This window comes from Bufo gargarizans, chromosome 4, assembly GCF_014858855.1.
Source record: "Bufo gargarizans isolate SCDJY-AF-19 chromosome 4, ASM1485885v1, whole genome shotgun sequence".
Lineage (NCBI taxonomy): Eukaryota > Metazoa > Chordata > Amphibia > Anura > Bufonidae > Bufo > Bufo gargarizans.
This window is the reverse complement of record NC_058083.1, coordinates 347,332,565-347,350,369: the sequence shown is the minus strand read 5'-3', so window position 1 is coordinate 347,350,369 and position 17,805 is coordinate 347,332,565. Positions and strand designations below refer to the sequence as shown.

The 17,805-nt window shown below is 42.6% G+C and overlaps 1 protein-coding gene across 6 annotated transcripts in view; it reads right to left on the bottom strand.

Annotated features, from left to right (window-relative positions):
• The window catches only part of QKI (QKI, KH domain containing RNA binding), a 156,982-nt gene that overhangs the window by 113,580 nt on the left and 25,597 nt on the right, over positions 1-17,805 (bottom strand). The window lies entirely within an intron of this gene.

Sequence of the window (17,805 nt, the reverse complement as noted above, 5' to 3'; positions counted from 1 at the left end):
ACTATCACATGCCTGATTCAAAGCAATTTCCAGTAAACGGAGGGCTGGATATAAAATACTATTCACAACCCATCAGTAAAAGACTACTAAAATTTATCACACGACTATATTCAAGTGTTCTGCTGGGAGAATAGAAATGGCCTTGCAAATTCAGCATGGATAATTTCATATTATCAGGGCATTTATCATCAGGCTAAAGCTGGCCATACACAACGTACATTGGCGAAATAAGCCAACCATATGGGGGCCTCCTGACTCCCCTGCAATAGCCGATGCCAAGTGGGATAAGAAACTGGCTCAACTGCCAGATCCTTTTGTTCTTGAGGTGGTAAGATATGCCATATAACAGCAACTTTCTCACCTCTCCAGGATACATATGCCCGGCTAAGTGTGCATGTAGGCAAGGTTTCTCAACTCCGGTCCTCAGGTCTCACCTACTAGTCATGTTTTCAGGATTTCCTTAGTATTGAGCAGGTGATAGAATTAGTGTCCATCCCACAGGTATTCATTCTGTTGGATATTCTCAAATCCTGACCGGTAGGTGGGTCCCGAGGACCGGAGTTGAGAAACACTGATGTAGGGGGGCAAGAAAGCTTTTGGCCAATCAAGCATCCAGTCAACAGGTAACTAATGCCTAGAGAACCTTAGGGCTCCATGGCCACTTTTGGGGTTATTAAACTTGCTTCCACAAAAGTCATGTCTCCAATTGAAATGGATGGAAAAGTGCAGACAATATTTATGAAAGAATTTTATTCATTTTAGGCCTCTTTCACACTTGCGTTGTCCGGATCCGGTGTGTACTCCACTTGCCGGAATTACACGCCGGATCCGGAAAAATGCAAGTGTACTGAAAGCATTTGAAGACGGATCCGTCTTCAAAATGCTTTCAGTGTTACTATGGCAGCCAGGACGCTATTAAAGTCCTGGTTGCCATAGTAGGAGCGGTATACTTACAGTCCGCACGGCTCCCAGGGGCGCTCCAGAGTGACGTCAGAGCGCCCCATGCGCATGGATGACGTGCCATGCGATTACGTCATCCATGCGCGTGGGGCGCCCTGATGTCACTCTGGAGCGCCCCGGGAGCCGCACGGACGGTAAGTATGCTGCTCCCCCGCTCCCCTTTACCATGGCTGCCAGGACTTTAGCGTCCCGGCAGCCATGGTAACCATTCAGAAAAAACTAAACGTCGGATCCGGAAATGCGCCGAAACGTCGTTTAGCTTAAGGCCGGATCCGGATCAATGCCTTTCAATGGGCATTAATTTCCGGATCCGGCCTTGCAGGCAAGTCTTCAGTATTTTTGGCCGGAGCAAAAAGCGCAACATGCTTCGGTATTTTCTCCGGCCAAAAAAACGTTCCGTTCCAGAACTGAAGACATCCTGAACGGATTTCACTCCATTCAGACTGCATTAGGATAAAACTGATCAGGATTCTTCCGGCATAGAGCCCCGACGACGGAACTCTATGCCGGAAGAAAAGAACGCAGGTGTGAAAGAGCCCTTAACAGTTTTCTTTCCTAGATAGAAAGAAGCTTCCCACAACATCCATAGTGGAGCAGAAGTATCTTTTTTTTTGTGGGGGAGCGAGAGGGGTCTGCAATGAACGATGTCAGTGAATTTATGGAATGATGGATGGTGGCTAAACTAGAAATGCTTAAGGAAAAAAAAAAAAAAAGCAGCTAGCCTGTAACATGCTCTTAATTTGAAAGGTCATTCTAATAAAACACAGTAGAAAATATATCAAGTGTGTCAAATAAATTGAAAGGGCAACAACATAATGGACCGGAGAGGACCGGGGAAAATGCTGCCCCAAGCAAGTAAGCTAAGCTGGCTCCCAGGGTACAAGCTGCCAGCTTCTGCACTAGACTGGAGCTGGTTTTACATAATCAGCTGGTTGATTTTAAAAATGATAACCAAATCCGTAGCAATGCGGGAGATTACGCCGGATTAGGGGGTTGTACTCACTTGCTATTGTAACAGTCTTTACATTATTATGCTTCCTCAGTGGCCATAAGGTTATATTCAGCCTACATAGGCGGAATTTAGACAAACTACAGTGCCCTTGGCAAAATCATCATCAATTTCATGTCGCTTGTAAAAAGTTCAGCCTACAACAAAACATTTTCACCAAGCGAGTTTACAGCGCAGCAAATACAACTACTCCAGCAAACAGCAAAGAGAATGAAGGAAGAAAATAGCACGGTACAGTAAAGAAATAGAAATGATATGTACATATTATATCTTTATTAACTCCATGAAAGATTAGTACCTCAACAATGTCAAGTGAGTTTAAGCGTGTCAGCTAAAGGGGAAGAGTGGCCGGCGGTGGTTCCACTGAAGAAGTGGTGGGGCTGATGAAAGCCTGGCAGCAGATCTAGGCCTGCAGGCTTTCCACACAAAAGAAAATGATTGAATTCTGAAATTGAGAGAGCTGACAAATCAGCAGAAGCACTGTCCATTAATCACTAGCGTGACAGTTTAATCATCCTAAGTACTTTTATAAATAGTGCTCACAGGAGAAATCCAGATTTTATTTAACCCCTTATGATTAGTGGCTGCTAACCAACTGTTGAAAAATTAGCTTTAGCTAAACTGCATACTGTCCATAAATATGAGTAAGGAACAACTATAAAAATAGGGCCTAATACAACAATTAACAATTGCAGGTGCAAATAAACGCCGATCAGGGAAATAATCTTCATCATAACTGCACAAGATTAAAAATGAGTACATGGTAATAAACTACACTACAGAGGCACCAAACTGTAGTACATGCAAGTGGAAACACGATTACATCAGGTAAATATAACAAGTTAATTCAGAACGCACCAATAATCTACAGCAATGATAACGTATACAGACCCAGTAGTATACAGATGGTTGAGGTGCCATTTCTGGGTCTGTATACTTTATCAGTGTTTACACGTGCATGCACTTTTGACTACTAGTTCTGTGCTGAGGTTGTGATTACCATGTGTTTGTTTTTAATGTTGTGCAGTTATAATAAAGATTATATTTTTCAGAAATATGACTGCCAAGTCTGCTTCCAGCCCCTCTGCCACCCGGCTGCTTTAGAAACCAGCTAGGAGCTGGAAGGTATTTACAGACAGATTTCCCAGTGTTATCTGAAAGCCTCCATTCACCCTGTGAACATTTCCTCTAAACCTCTACCAAGTGTACGCAGTTATTACTGGGATCATGATTGGCCACCAAACCGTAGAAAACCAAAATTAAAGCCTGTCTATAACACAACACAATTATGACCCATCAAGGCTAGAAAATGTCTCTGCTGAGCAGAGTCATCGCTACCCTCAGCAGAGTCAACTTACAGGAAACATTTATGGGAAGCAGATGAACAACAAATGAAAAATGGAGGGAATTAGGGAGAACATAAAGACGAGGCGAATCCAGTCAGCAAGCAGGTGAAAGTGGCATATCTGACCGTACAAACACTGTAGAATAACAGTTTATAACACAGATGTTTCATCCAAAGACAGATGGTTGGAACAGTTTCTGGGAATAGTTGTCTGCGTCTCAGCATGACAGAGGGGAAAAATTCCCTGAAACGGATGCAGTCATGTAGCAAATCTAGAGAATAACTCTGGTAAAGATTTTATAAGGACTGAAAAAATCCCAGCGTTTAACTTCAGAACTGCCCTAACGCCCCCCACTTCACATATAACAAGGTGCAGTAGAAAGGTTTATACGTGGGGTTTTTAACCCCTTCACGACCGCAATCTGTATATATACGTGATAGCTGCACATACCCCGTGCAGCTACCACGTATATAAACGTTCTGGCAGCTCTTTAATGCAAGCGCTGCAAAGCGCTTGGATTAAAGCTTCTGCCCCTGCCCTGTATGCTGTCACAGACAGCATACAGTGCAGTAATGCCGGCAAGGGACCAATCAGAGTGGCCCCTTGCCGGCAATCGATCCGATTGGTTAGTCTGTGCAGACTAACCAATCGGATCGCGGCAGTGAAAAAATGCCGGTTTCAGGCTCTGATCTGCGCTCTGCAGATCAGAGCCTGAAATCAGTGTCCTCGTGTAAAAAAAAGCCATTTTTGTCACCTTACATCACAAAAAGTGCAACAGCAAGCGATCAAAAAGGCGTATGACCCCCAAAATAGTACCAATCAAACCGTCACCTCGTCCTGCAAAAAATGATACCCTATTTAAGACAATCGCCCCAAAAATAAAAAAGCTATGATTCTCAGACTATAGAGACACTAAAACATCATTTTTTGGGTTTCAGAAATGCTATTATTGTGTAAAACTAAAATAAATAAGAAAAAGTATACATATTAGGTATTGCCACGTCCGTAACGATCTTATCTATAAAACTATCACATGACCTAACTCTTCAGATGAACGCTGTAAAAATAAAATAAATGAAAACTGTTCCAAAACAGCCAATTTTTGCGTCACCTTGCCCCATAAAGTGTAATAATGAATGATCAAAAAATCCTATGTACCCAAAAATGGTACCAATATAAACCTCAACACTTTCTGCAAAAAACGAGCCCCTGCACAAGACGATCGGCAGAAAAATAAAAAACATATGGCGTTCAGAAAACCAATCCAGCACAATCTGCCTTCCAAAAACCGTATGGCATTCCTTTCCTTCTGCGCCCTGCCGTGCACCCGTACAGCAGTTTACGACCACATGTGGGGTGTTTATGTAAACCGCGGAATCAGGGTAATAAATATTGAGTTTTGTTTGGCTGTTAACCCTCAATGTGTTAAAGAATTTTTTTTTAGAAAATGGAAAATCTGCTAAAAATGTGAAATTGAGAAATTTTTCATCTCCATTTTCCTTTAATTCTTGTGGAACACCTAAAGGGTTAACAAAGTTTGTAAAATCAGTTTTGAGTAACTTGAGGGGTGTAGTTTCTACAATGGGGTCATTTATGGGGGTTTCCACTATGTAAGCCCCACAAAGTGACTTCAGACCTGAACTGGTCCTTAAAAAGTGGGTTTTGGAAATTTTCTTAAAAATTGTAAGAATTGCTTCTAAACTTCTAAGCCTTCTAACGTCCTAAAAAAATAAAATGACATTTCCAAAATGATGCCAACATAAAGTAGACATATGGGGAATGTTAAGTAATACATATTTTATTAGGTATGACTTTGTTTTAGAAGCAGAGAAATTGAAATTTGGAAAATTGTGAATTTTTCCACATTTTTGGTAAATTTGGGATTTTTTCATAAATAAAAGGTGAAATATATTGACTCAAATATATGACTGTCATGAAGTACAATGTGTCACGAGAAAACAATCTCAGAATGGCGTGGATAAGTAAAAGTGTTCCAAAGCTATTACCACATAAAGTGACGCATGTCAGATTTGTAAATTTTGACCTGGACATTGGGGCATCAATGACCCTTGGTCATGAAAGGGTTAAGAACCATGTATGAAAGTATGGGGAGTGGTTGGAAAACCTATCACCATGACAGAAATTCTCTCTCAACGGGATCTATGCATGCACAGGCTGACATTAAAAACTAAAGTAGCTTTTAAAGGCATCGGGCTTCTTTGAAATGCCCCTTCCTCAAGCAACTCTCTCATACATACCAAATAACAAAACCCCAAATGCCCAAAAAAATTATCTCAAAGAGCAACATACAATTGGCATACCAAGCAAGAGAAGCTCATGGTACAGTTGCATGGATGAGGTACTACAGATGACCCCCGGTGGGTAAGTAATCACCATAGATGCAATAGAAGCAGAAACCTATATAAGCACATGCCACGTATGGTCAGGAAGGACAGACACAGGGGTGAGCCTTTGCGGATAATACATCCCTGTATACTACCTCAACTGCAACTTTTACATGTAGAATCAGATAACAGAATGGAAGAAAAGGCTAATCCTCCTCTTTGGTGCCGTCAGAGGTACAGAGGTATCATTTCCAGCACTTCTACTATATGAATTTAGAGAAGCTGTGATGGGTGGAAGGACCACCTTCCATTGTGCTCCTCTCTGTTACCATCTTGTCTGATGTTTGCATGTCAGGTATCCCAGTCCTATATTGTAGCTGTGTAGGTGAACAGTCCTGTTTGTATGTGTACATCACACTATCTATAGCCACTGCCACATATCCATACATGAAGGGGGGCTTGACAAGAAAGAATCGCATTCCTCTCCTATGCCATGGCTGGCATAGATGCTATTTTTATTTTTCTGCCTGTTCCCTCAGACAAAGAATGACCTTGAGAGCGGAGGCCTTGCAGCAGATGACAGCAAACGCTGGATTATTTTACACTCTTCAGCAACAAAGGGTTGCTCTACTTTTTTTTTTTTTAAGAGACTGGTTAAAGCTTATGCACCACTTAAAATATTAACCAGAAAAAAAACAGTCACAATGCAGCCACATTTACCTCAGCGACTAGACGGTAATCGCAAAGTGGCCCCATTCTGAAATCCACCAGTTTTCACTAGAAATGAGACATTACTGCAGCCATGTTCATGCTTGCCATTGCCATGCTATTAAATATCAGCTGTGGCACCAATTTCCTGATGGTACAAAAAAGTTGCCTCAAATGAAAAATCTACAAATTTAAGATTTTTTTTCCCCAGCATATTGTGCAACCAACCAGCATCCATTCAGAGTGGAAAATGCATGCAGTGGTTTCTGCATCCACTCAGTAAAAACGTTCAATGCCAAAGCAGAGGGCAAGGGAGGCAAAAATGGCCCCTTCGCAAATTACAGGACGAAACCCTAAGGCCTCCTTCACAAACACTTTAGCCCAGATTTATCAAGACCAGAACGTCCTACTCCAGACTTGATATTATATGTTCTAAAGAATAGGTGTATGGGGAGGTTAAATATCCCCTTTCATCTGCAGTTTTAAAAAAAATACACCCCATGCTTAAGTCATTCTTTTTTGCAAGCATTAGTGGTATTTTTTTTTTATTATTCTGGGTTACCATAAGCATATACAAGTTCTAATAGAAAAACGCAAAAAAAATATAAAATAAAAAGCGTATCTAGAGCTTTCAGCATCTAAATATAGATACGCAATGGGTTTTAGTCTGCCAAAATCCCGGCATATTTGCTGGGTAGCGGCCAGATCTTTGCTGGATCCCATTAGAGTCAATAGGGTTGGTGGGCATGCGGTAAAATCCAGAGAGCTCCTGCAGGCTTTTTCGGCATAGAACTTACTCCGTACAAGGTGACATGACATTAGCTAACCGTACAAGGCTTTGTGCCTAGTTTATCAGTGAATCTGCTGATGACAGACACCCTTTAACATATACCATATGGGATTTTGACCTTGGTGTAAATACAGTGTCTTGAAGAGAGAAGTAATGCCGCCATCTAGTTGTGTGTCACTTCAGGGTTGAGTCACTTGATGGCTGTACAGTGATACCTCAAGAACAGACAATATTCACTAGCGGTTTATTGCCACAACCACTGAAACAAAAAGTACCCCAACAAGGTTGTGAAACACCCCATAGTCACCATTTTTAAAGGTAATACCTACAGGCAGTAACCAGATAGTCTTAGCCAAGGTTAAACCAGACAGCCCATCCATAGCTGCCCCAAAGAAGGGGGACTTTTTGTAGAACTTTTGATCAATCTTGACTACATATAGGCAGCAGGTGGCATAGCAGTCAATTCATGGCTTTGGATTACAGCTGTAGCTCAATTGTTAAAAATCAATTAAACGTTGTACAAAAAAAGTCTAGGTGTAGGCACACCATAACCCCCTTAAAGCGACCATGTTTTCTACACAGTTCAGTACTTCATTAGGTCTTGCATGTGGACAAGCGGTAAATATCAGCATATAACTTCTCACGAGATCATGGTTCTGGTGACCACCTAGGAGCATCCTTTCCAGTTTACTGCTCTTCTAATCAGACCTGACACCCTGCTAATATAACGTGCCCCCTTATTTCTTTAGTGCAGCCACTAAATGATCACATTTTCCCAAAGTAACCAAAACATTTTGTGCGTTCTTACAAGTCTAATTTCTATTCAGCATTTGTTGAGAACTCAATGAAAGCAAATTTATTAGCATCACTATGATCGCTCAACTTGCTGTGCGGATGCCATAGATATGCAAAGCTGAATTTCTGCGTCCATCTGTTTTCTCTTTGTGCATCACTAGTCATGGAAAGCTACAGACAAGATCAGTCACACGCACATGCACAAACATCATAAAATAAGCAGGCTACAGCCACGGAGAGGAAAGATTTAATACAGATCAATAATTAGTAACACAAATTATTACACATTGGTTCTATTATTTCCTACATGTGCAGCCCTATTCCAAAGGGGAAATCACGCTGACAACCCTCATCATTTCAAACGCATCACCATGTGATCGAGCAGAATCTGCTAACAAACACGTTTCAGCACCATCTACCCGGAACCAGGTCAGGACTGCACAGACTGTTCAGAAGATGAATACACCTACAAGCCTTCCACACTGGATATATGATTACTATATACATTCATGTTTGTCCACGTATCTTCCCAGAAAGGATTAGCCAGCCACTTGTCAGGAACCTGACAGACATGGCACTGTTTTGAGGAAAGACATCTCCGATTCATTAGACGAAGCTTGACAATTCTCAGCTATGCAGCGCTTTGACTCCTCAAAGACACAGTCTGTGTATGACAGGGCTGCCAGAGAACCACACAGCGGCAGCTCCATCCTTCAGGAAAGGAATTGGAAGAGACAGCCAAGTACATGAGCACCTTAAATCAAACAGCCCGCCACTCAGTGACAAAACAGCAAGATCCAGCTGTGTCATCATAAGGGACACCATCTACCAACCATATCTCATGGCATAGTCATAAAACTAGATAAGAATGGGCACAATGATGATCAAGGAGCATGAAGAGCTCACAGAAGTCACCAGGAAAGGAGAAATATTCAGGTCCATTATTTGTCAGATAAAGCAAGCCAAGTCCCTCCACCATTCCAAATCAAGGATGGGACGATATTTAAAGGAATGTTAACCATTAATGTAAGAAGGCAGAGGGTGAAGCACAAGTCATATGCAGAAAAAAATATGGGTCAGAGAGCTGACAGCAGATACAGAGCGGCCACAAGGGTGGAAGACGACCTGCATGTGGAAGCATAGGAAATCAGGAGAGGCAGCAAATTAGGATACCAAGCTACCATCACAGAGCAATTAGATAATACACAGAAAGGCTCATGTGTTCTAACCACATATGTGTATCTAGCCTAAGGCCTATTTCACACGAACAATACGGATTAGGTCCGGATGTGTTTAAGGAAATTCGTACCATTTTTCAAGCAAGTTCGGTCAGTTTTGTCTGCTATTGCATTTAGTTCAGTTCTTTTGCGCAGATGCAATGCATTTTTCACGCTCGTGATAAAAACCGGAAGGTTTACAAACATCTAGCAACCATCAGTGAAAAACACATTGCACCCAGACTTGCTTGCGGATGCATTTTTCACTGAAGCCCCATTCACTTCTATGGGGCAAGGGCTACGTGGGAAAAAAAAAAAACAGAATATAGAACATGCTGCGATTTACATGCAACGCAGAACTGATGTGTGAAAAACGCCACACTCATGTACACAGACCCATTGAAATGAATGGGTGCGGGTGCTATGCGTTCACGACAGGCATTGCTCCCACGTGGAAAACTCGCTCGTGTGAAAGGGGCCCAAATCACCTTGTATATTAGGAGAAAGTGGACCACAAATTACTTTAAGATAGAAAAATTTCCTACATTTCATTTACGACTGGTTCTTTTTGGAGTCTTGAACCAGTGTGTGCAATGAAGCGCTGATCCTCTCACTTGCAAAAAGATAGGTAGACAGAAGCAGTCCGCTCCCCATACACAGATATGTAATACTTCAGTTCATGACAAAACTAATCTGTAACTTCTATTTTTTCTGTTATTCCTCCTAGAAATATATGGGCACTACCAGTTCAGAGGGTGTGCACATACAAGCCTTTGACACACAAGGGGAACAGAAGCATCCAGTTGTCATTTAATTCATAAATCTATATTTTCTTGGAGAAGTATTTATTGAAATAAGAGTGCTGTAGCGGAATCAGTTATGCTAATATGCTCCAATTAATGCAATGAGGGTTTGATAGGAGATCTAGAGATTAAGATTATATATTTTACACATACACACAGATTGTAAACCCTTAGGCAACATCCTCCCCCCTTTTGTTAATTTACAACAGAGGACAGATGGAAAGCAGAATATTTTAGGGCTAATTATGGATTATAGGTCTCTGGGCCTAGGTGACTTGAAATGCAGAGAACACAAGGCTGACAACACATGTTGCAGGCGACTAGTAAGCCTGGCTAAGTTGATGAACACCACCCAGATGAAGTGATTTATGGAGTGGGTGATCACTATCTGGCTAGGTGCTAGAGTCATGTGATATACGGCCGGGAAAGATAACCTCTGCACCAGTTAACCAGACAAGAGGCAGATATCTCTCTAGTAGAAGAACATTAATCTTCCTCTTCTCCAGGTTCCAACTCATTGAGACTAAATCAAATGTGAAGGCTGAGGGAACAGATCAGTACCAAGCAGGGACTATACACCCCTCAATACATATACAGGACAAAACAGAGTACGGGAAGTCTAGGACCAAGTGCACACTCGGCTCACAGGACTCCTCACGAAGCAGAGTAAATGACACCGTACATGCAATGGCCGATGCTGGAAAGTCATATGCTGAGCTGTGTCCTATAACCTGTGCAGCCATACAAGTCCTGAAGTTCACACCCTACATTTCTAGGGGACTGTTTCTGTGCACAGCGTTACTCCAAACCCTGTTCATGCCTCACCAAATAAAGGGAATCCATCCCCAGGCACAATGCCTTGCAGGACTAGCTTAGCTGAACGCAATGATACCTTACACTCAGAAAGCCACATAATTCATTCCAGAGAAAAGGTGCTTTTAAGGCTCCATTCAGACGTCCACACCATGGGTCCGGACCAGTTCCACAATTATGTGGAACGGGTGCGGACCCAATCATTTTCAATGGGGACAGAAAAGATGCGGATGTGCTGTCCGCATCCCCATTTCCGGTCCGCGGCTCTGCAAAAGAATTGAACATGTACTATTCTTGTTCACAGCTGCGGACAAGAATAGGTATTTCTATTGGGGTGCTGGCCCTGTGTTGTGGGTCCACAAAACACTGCGGACGTGTGAATGTATCTGTATGAAAATCAGCAGTTAAGGGCACTCAGGCCGGACCCAAAACACTTGATGCACCTCCTCCTGCTTCCTCTGCCACACCTTCCCTCTCATTTTCATTGACCGTACAGCTCTTAAACAGGAATGAGTCTTCAGAAAATTCCCTATTTTAGACGCAATTTAAGATGTTTCAAACCCCGCCTTTTAAAAGGACCAGTTCAGTTAAATAGAAACCACCCATAAACTACCCCATTTTAGAAACTATACCCGTCAAGTTATTCAAATATGATTTTACTAACTTTATTAACCCTTTAGGTGTTCCACAAAAATTGTGGAGAAATTTCAACGTCTTTCAACAAGGAGAATAGAAACGCCCAATTTTCCAATTATTCATAACTTTTTAGGAGGAATAATGAAGGAATGGCACAATGCAGAAGCCTAAGAAAAGATGCTTGAGACTTGCTATGTTTGAGAACAGGACCAAGCTGTGATATTGCAGTCACAGACATTTCTATGGGGCCATATGGTACTTCCATTTTACCATTATTTCATTCTGATGCATGTAACAGAACGTCAAAGACTTGCTGTAAATTCTAGTATGTGTCTCTGGTCACTCTCCTCCGGCTAAGCTCCAACCATGTATTTTTATTTATTTTTAATTTATTAAAAGGCATGTGATCGGCATAAAACCTAAAAGTTGCAAAACTTTTTCACAAATTATGCTTGCAAAAAAATTGCGACTGACAGAATATTTGTCACAAAGGGCACGATAAAGTTTCACATCCACCTGCATGACACCACGAGGTTGCACACATCGCCCCCATCCTGCATTCGATGCATTCTTCCATCTAAAGTCATTAGCGTCTTCAAATCCATCATCCTGTTGTGATCGCTCTTAACAGCTGGCTGAAGTTAATTTTAATGCATTCCTCCCAGCCAGGTAAATTAAAGACTAGAGGTTTCCTTCCCCCCCTCACACGTATAATCAAATGTAATTACTCCAGTTTTAACAATTCTTTCTTCCATCACACTCTACACGTAAGCATAATGAGGAAGCTAGAAACAAGCAGGTAAGCACAGCAGGCTGATCTGCACATCAACATTAATTAACAAATGTATTAACGCCAACTGACACAGGTGCTGGATGGCGCGCCGAACATCTCCGCTGACTGATGCTGTCAACTTCTATACCGTAGCTGAGAAACTGCAAGGGTACAGCCACACGTGGATTTGGTTTTATAAATGTCATTCACACAATGTGGAAAGTTTCCACAATGAGGTGCACATAACTTCACATACAGGGTGGAACTTAAAGGGTTTCTGTCAGCAGGAAAATTGTTATTAACCTGGGTGACTTTAGTGCTGTACTAATGTCAGCTGAACATAACTATATTAGTGCCATCTCAATGCGTGCCACCGATATTGAGAAAAAATATATATAACTTTTATAATATGGAAATGAGCCTCTAGGAGCGTGGGGGGGGGGGGGGTTGCCCCTGCTCCTAGAGGCTCCGTTCTCCCACCTCTTGCCGCGCCCTGCTACACTTGATTGACAGGGCCAGGCAGCATTGGTCTCCACTTGCCGGCCCCATCTCCTGTGGAAATATCACCCCTGTGCCGTCCTGTTCGGTATTCAACGCAGTAAGTGAAGGACGCTCCCCGGCTTTACCCACTGCCCCTGCGTGGCATACTGCTGTATTATCTTTTGCCTGATCAGTCAAAAAAGACTGAAGACATCCTGATGCATCCTGAACGGATTACTCTCCATTCAGAATGCATGGGGATAAAACTGATCAGTTATTTTCCGGTATGGAGCCCCTAGGACGGAACTCCGTGTCGGAAAAGAAAAACAAGTGTGAAAGTACCCTAAGCCAGTTTTAATTTACACCATTTTTAAATAAATCTCCCTCTATGTGCCTCATAATGTACCAGGATTTGGGTGGATAACACGTTATCATATGTTGTATGTACATATTTATCACTCTTCCACACGTCATACATGAAGCTTTATCTCAGTAAAACTTGCTGCTGTTTTCACTTCTCAGGAATACAAGTGACCTGAGGGCATCTCGTCAAGCTAGGTTATTAGACTGGTGCACTTTACGACAAATAAGCTGGCATAAGATAGGACCTCTCCATCAGCCATGTCTACGCCCCCCCCCCCCCCCATGTGTATACTAACCCCCGCAGTGCTCATGGTCCCTACACTGACGCTTCTCCCTCTACACGGATTTAAAAAAATTTAAATAAAAAACATTCGGTGTCTGGGGGAGCAGCCAATGGCAGGCGGGGACAAGCCTCCCATCACCACAGGTGACGCTAAAGAGGCTCGTCCCCTTCCCCGCCCGCGTCCATAGAAGCTCCGTCCCTCACTGACATCACCCTCACCAGGAGCAGCTCCAGACTAACCACCACATTGTGGTTACGGGACCTTTGGTGATGTTTCAGCCACATGTGTGAGAGGAGTTAGGCCTCATGCACACTACCGTTGTTTTGGTCCTCATCAAAGCCGCAGTTTTTGCGGCATGGATGCGGATCTATTCACTTCAATGGGGCTGCAAAAGATGCGGACAGCCATCTGTGTGCTGTCCGCATCCTGTTGCTTTGTTCCGTGGTCCGCAAAAAATAAATAAAAATATATATAACCTGCCCTATTCTTGTCCGTTTTGTGGACAAGAATAGGCAGTTATGTCAATGGCTGTCTGTCGTTCTGCAAACTGCGAAACGCTAATGGACATCAGCCGTGTTTTGGTCACTGAGGCTCTGTGTAAGGCCTCATGCACACAACCGTTATGTGTTTTGCGGTCTGCAAATTGTGGATCTGCAAAACACGGATGGCATCCATGTGCGTTCCACAATTTGCGCAATGGAACGGTCAGCCATTGATATAACTGCCTATTCTTGTCCGTAGTGCTGTCTGCATCTTTTGCGGCCCCATTGAAGTGAATAGGTCCGCATCCAGGCCGCAAAGCCTGCTGCTCTGATGCAGACCAAATCAATTGTCGTGTGCACGAGGCCCAAGACTGCTGAATCTGAAGGTAACTTAGTGGAGCATGTGCATAAAGCAGGGCTATATGTAAGTATAACAAGCATATTGGCCATGTAGCAGAGGCACGTGTGCAATGGCCATGAAGCAGAGCTCTGTTATGCTCAATATGTAGCAGAGCTACATATTGAGCTTTGTTACTGTTAAGGAGGCTGCTGATTTGTCAATTTGGGTGAACTGCCGAGTCATTTGCTGGACCACTGTGGAGGACGCCCGTGCAGTGGCACCATCTTCACCAATCCTGCTAGTGGAGGTGGGAGGTGCTGTGGGCACTAGTAGATCTGGGTGGGGTGACTGGGTTTGAAGTTAATACACAGCAAGAACTGGGCGGTTAGAGCCAAATAATTACAGAATAGGCTTGGGAGCACTGTTTATGGCTCTGGTACAGGGGCACAACAACGGAACCATCACATCTGACTCTATAATGGGGCAACAAAATCTGAACTCATCCTCAGCTAAAAATACTCCTCAAAAGTGCCAAAAGGAGTGTTTTTACATTATTGGAAAAAATTAAGTGCAACCTCTAGGGTTGGGTAAAAAGAGCCTTCTACAAGGCTGTATACATTAGAGATGTGCTTTAGTATCCAGTAGGCTGCTACCTGCTTCCAAGTAAAGAGGGAAGAACGGTAAAATAAGGTTAACTTCAGTGGTAACACTGGCTCTGTTTTGAGGGTGGGAGGCATTTCCATTTGATATTGGAAGGCCACAGTGTACAGATGGCATTGATCGTGCATGAGCTTTGAGGAATGCACAAATCTCTTCTTCATATGTTAAATAAGGGATCTGCGTGCTATAAAAGGTTCATGCATAATACCATCTGCATAGAATTTTGCTGTTGGCCCAACAGAAAAAAATATATAATATCAAGCAAAACGAATGCTGAAGTGACAATAATATTCCACAAACCTGACACAATCACATAAAATAGATGTGTGTGGCTATGCTTGTATCAATTGCAGGCAAACAGTATTTATAATCACATACAAGCCAAAGTAAACTGCGCACACACTAAACATAACTGTGTACCAGTGATGTCTGACAAGTAACTGCCCACAAGCACATGTGACCCCATCCAGATGTGTACCAGCATGGGACTGGTATTATCACTGAGAGGAGGCTCTGCACCGACTTACCCGCACCCATGAATCCAACAGTTGGCGATACCCAGGCCACCTTCCAGAATATTCCTACAGATAATGCAGCAGCACGCTTCATGACAACTGCAATGAACAACCCCTCAGAGAGGGATTTTTATAGTAGCAACCCTTTTAACCTTAAAATAAAATGCTGCTGTGTATAGGCATCTATCGGAAAGAAAGGATGGAAGCCTCCAGCATGTGTGCTGCCCAGCTTCTTCTCTAGTGCCATCCCTGTCAGCACAGAACAACTGGTTAAGAGATGTACAAATACACTATGTAGGGTTTAGGCAAAAAGAGGATCCAGGCAGGGATAGGAGAGGAGGCGGTGACATAAGGAAAATCACTACCACAATCTTAAATCTTATGGACATAACACTGAGGATCTGCGGTGTGGAGGACGCAAGTTATGTTGTGACATACAGATATACCATTATGGTATAATTGTGAATATTTTTTAAATTGCAGAAACCCTTTAAATATCAATGCAGAATTATTTTTTCCTTCTTTTTTTTGCCAAAAAACGCAGGTGGATGCAGACCAAAAATACGCTTGAATGCTTGAGCCCCAAGCTAGATAAGCCTCATCGTAGCATCTTTGTTAATTGGGTGGAGTTTTGTCTGGCTTGCTTATCAAAAACAGGGCACGCTATAGCTACTGTCATTTTTAAGTTTGTTTTTCCAACAATTTGTCCATAGGAAAAAATGCCATGAAACTAACACTAGCGGCAAGACACAATGGGAAAGATTTATCAAAACGCTTTTGGAAAATTAAATCTGAAATTTGATTGGTCACCCATGTCTTTTACACCAGTTTATTTTTTTATATAAAATCTTCCATTTGCAAAAGATGCCTGAAAAATTACAGAAAAAACTGCAACGTGAATTTAACTCTGGACTGTTTTTAATCTGAGAGGGGGGAGGGGAAACACACCTCCAGAATAAACAGGCTTTTTTTTGCCACTGGTATGTGAGGACAACACTGCTGAAGAGACAATATACCTACAGATCCCCACCACTAATCCAGGGATATCTGGGAATTAACCATTTCACATTTGGAGGGGCAGGGAGCTTCCTCTAATTTCTTAATTAACCTAAACAATTCCAGCAGGTGGACAGTACATGAGCTGGTATTCATGGAGTTAAATGGTTTGTCTCATTTCAGCAAAAAAACATTTATAATGTAGAGAAAGTTAACACAAGACACTTACTAATGTATTATTATCCATACTGCTTCCTTTGCTGGCTGGATTCATTTTTCCATCACATTACACTCTGCTAGTTTCCATGGTTACGACCACCCTGCAATCCATCAGTGGTGGCCCTGCTTGCACACTATGGGAAAAAGCACCAGACTCTGGTGGCCAGGACTGCGGGACCGCACAGAGGCTGGTGCTTTTTCCCTATAGTGTGCAAGCACCACCACCACTTATGGATTGCAGGGTGGTCGTAACCATGGAAACGAGCAGGGTATAATGTAATGGAAAAATAAATCCAGCCAGCAAAGGAGGCAATATGGACAATCACAATACATTAGTAAGAACCTTGTATTTACTTCCTCTGCATGATAAATGCCATTTGCTGAAGTGAGACAACCCCTTTAACTATTCTAACATGCAGAGGCAATGCAGCCTTTCCATAGGAGAGGCTACAGTGGATTTCTTTTCCACCCTGTACTCCAAGGTGTTACTTTTTATATAAATAAAAAACCTCTTTAAGGCCATTCATCTGAACTAAGTAGGCCAAAATATCCTCCTATTCCCGTGTTCTTCTCAATGTCGAAATGGGTGGATAAATTTAAAGCCTGCTCTCTGAAGAGTTGCTTTATAGGCAATTTTCTACCAGTATCAAGGTCTGCAATTTCCATTTGGCTGCCAGTTTGCGATTAAATTCATCACCTTTATTATAAAAATGCGCTTCACTCCATGGCCTGCTGCACAAGCATTGTAAGGAAGACATTTTTCACTGCTAACGGCTGCATCATTCTCCGGCAGCCACCACATCCATTCAGGCATTAGCTGCTCCAACTTGATGCAGGAGGCCTATCACTCATAGCAGACAAATCCTTAACAATTGTATACCCTGGAGAAACCAAATTCTGCACAGGCGGCATCTTTCAGCTCAGCTTTTTTGGAGCCCAGCCACATACAAGCCTCTCATAAAAGTGTGCAAAAGCACTTGCATCAGGCAGCATCACACACAACACAAAATGAATAGCCACTCAACATCAAGGCTCTTATAGCCACCCTGAATTCATCAATGGTCCAACATCAGTCATGAGGTGACAACAAAAAGACGTAAAAACCACTTTGGAGCAATTCTTCTAGGGTCTAATGATGAAAAACCTGCATCGCCCGGTTAGCATTTGTTTCAGAGCGCATCAATGAATGCAGAACATCTAATGTTAACAAATGAACCCACCAATCACACTGCAAAAAGCCATTTCCTGATACCGAACGACCCGAGACTGTAT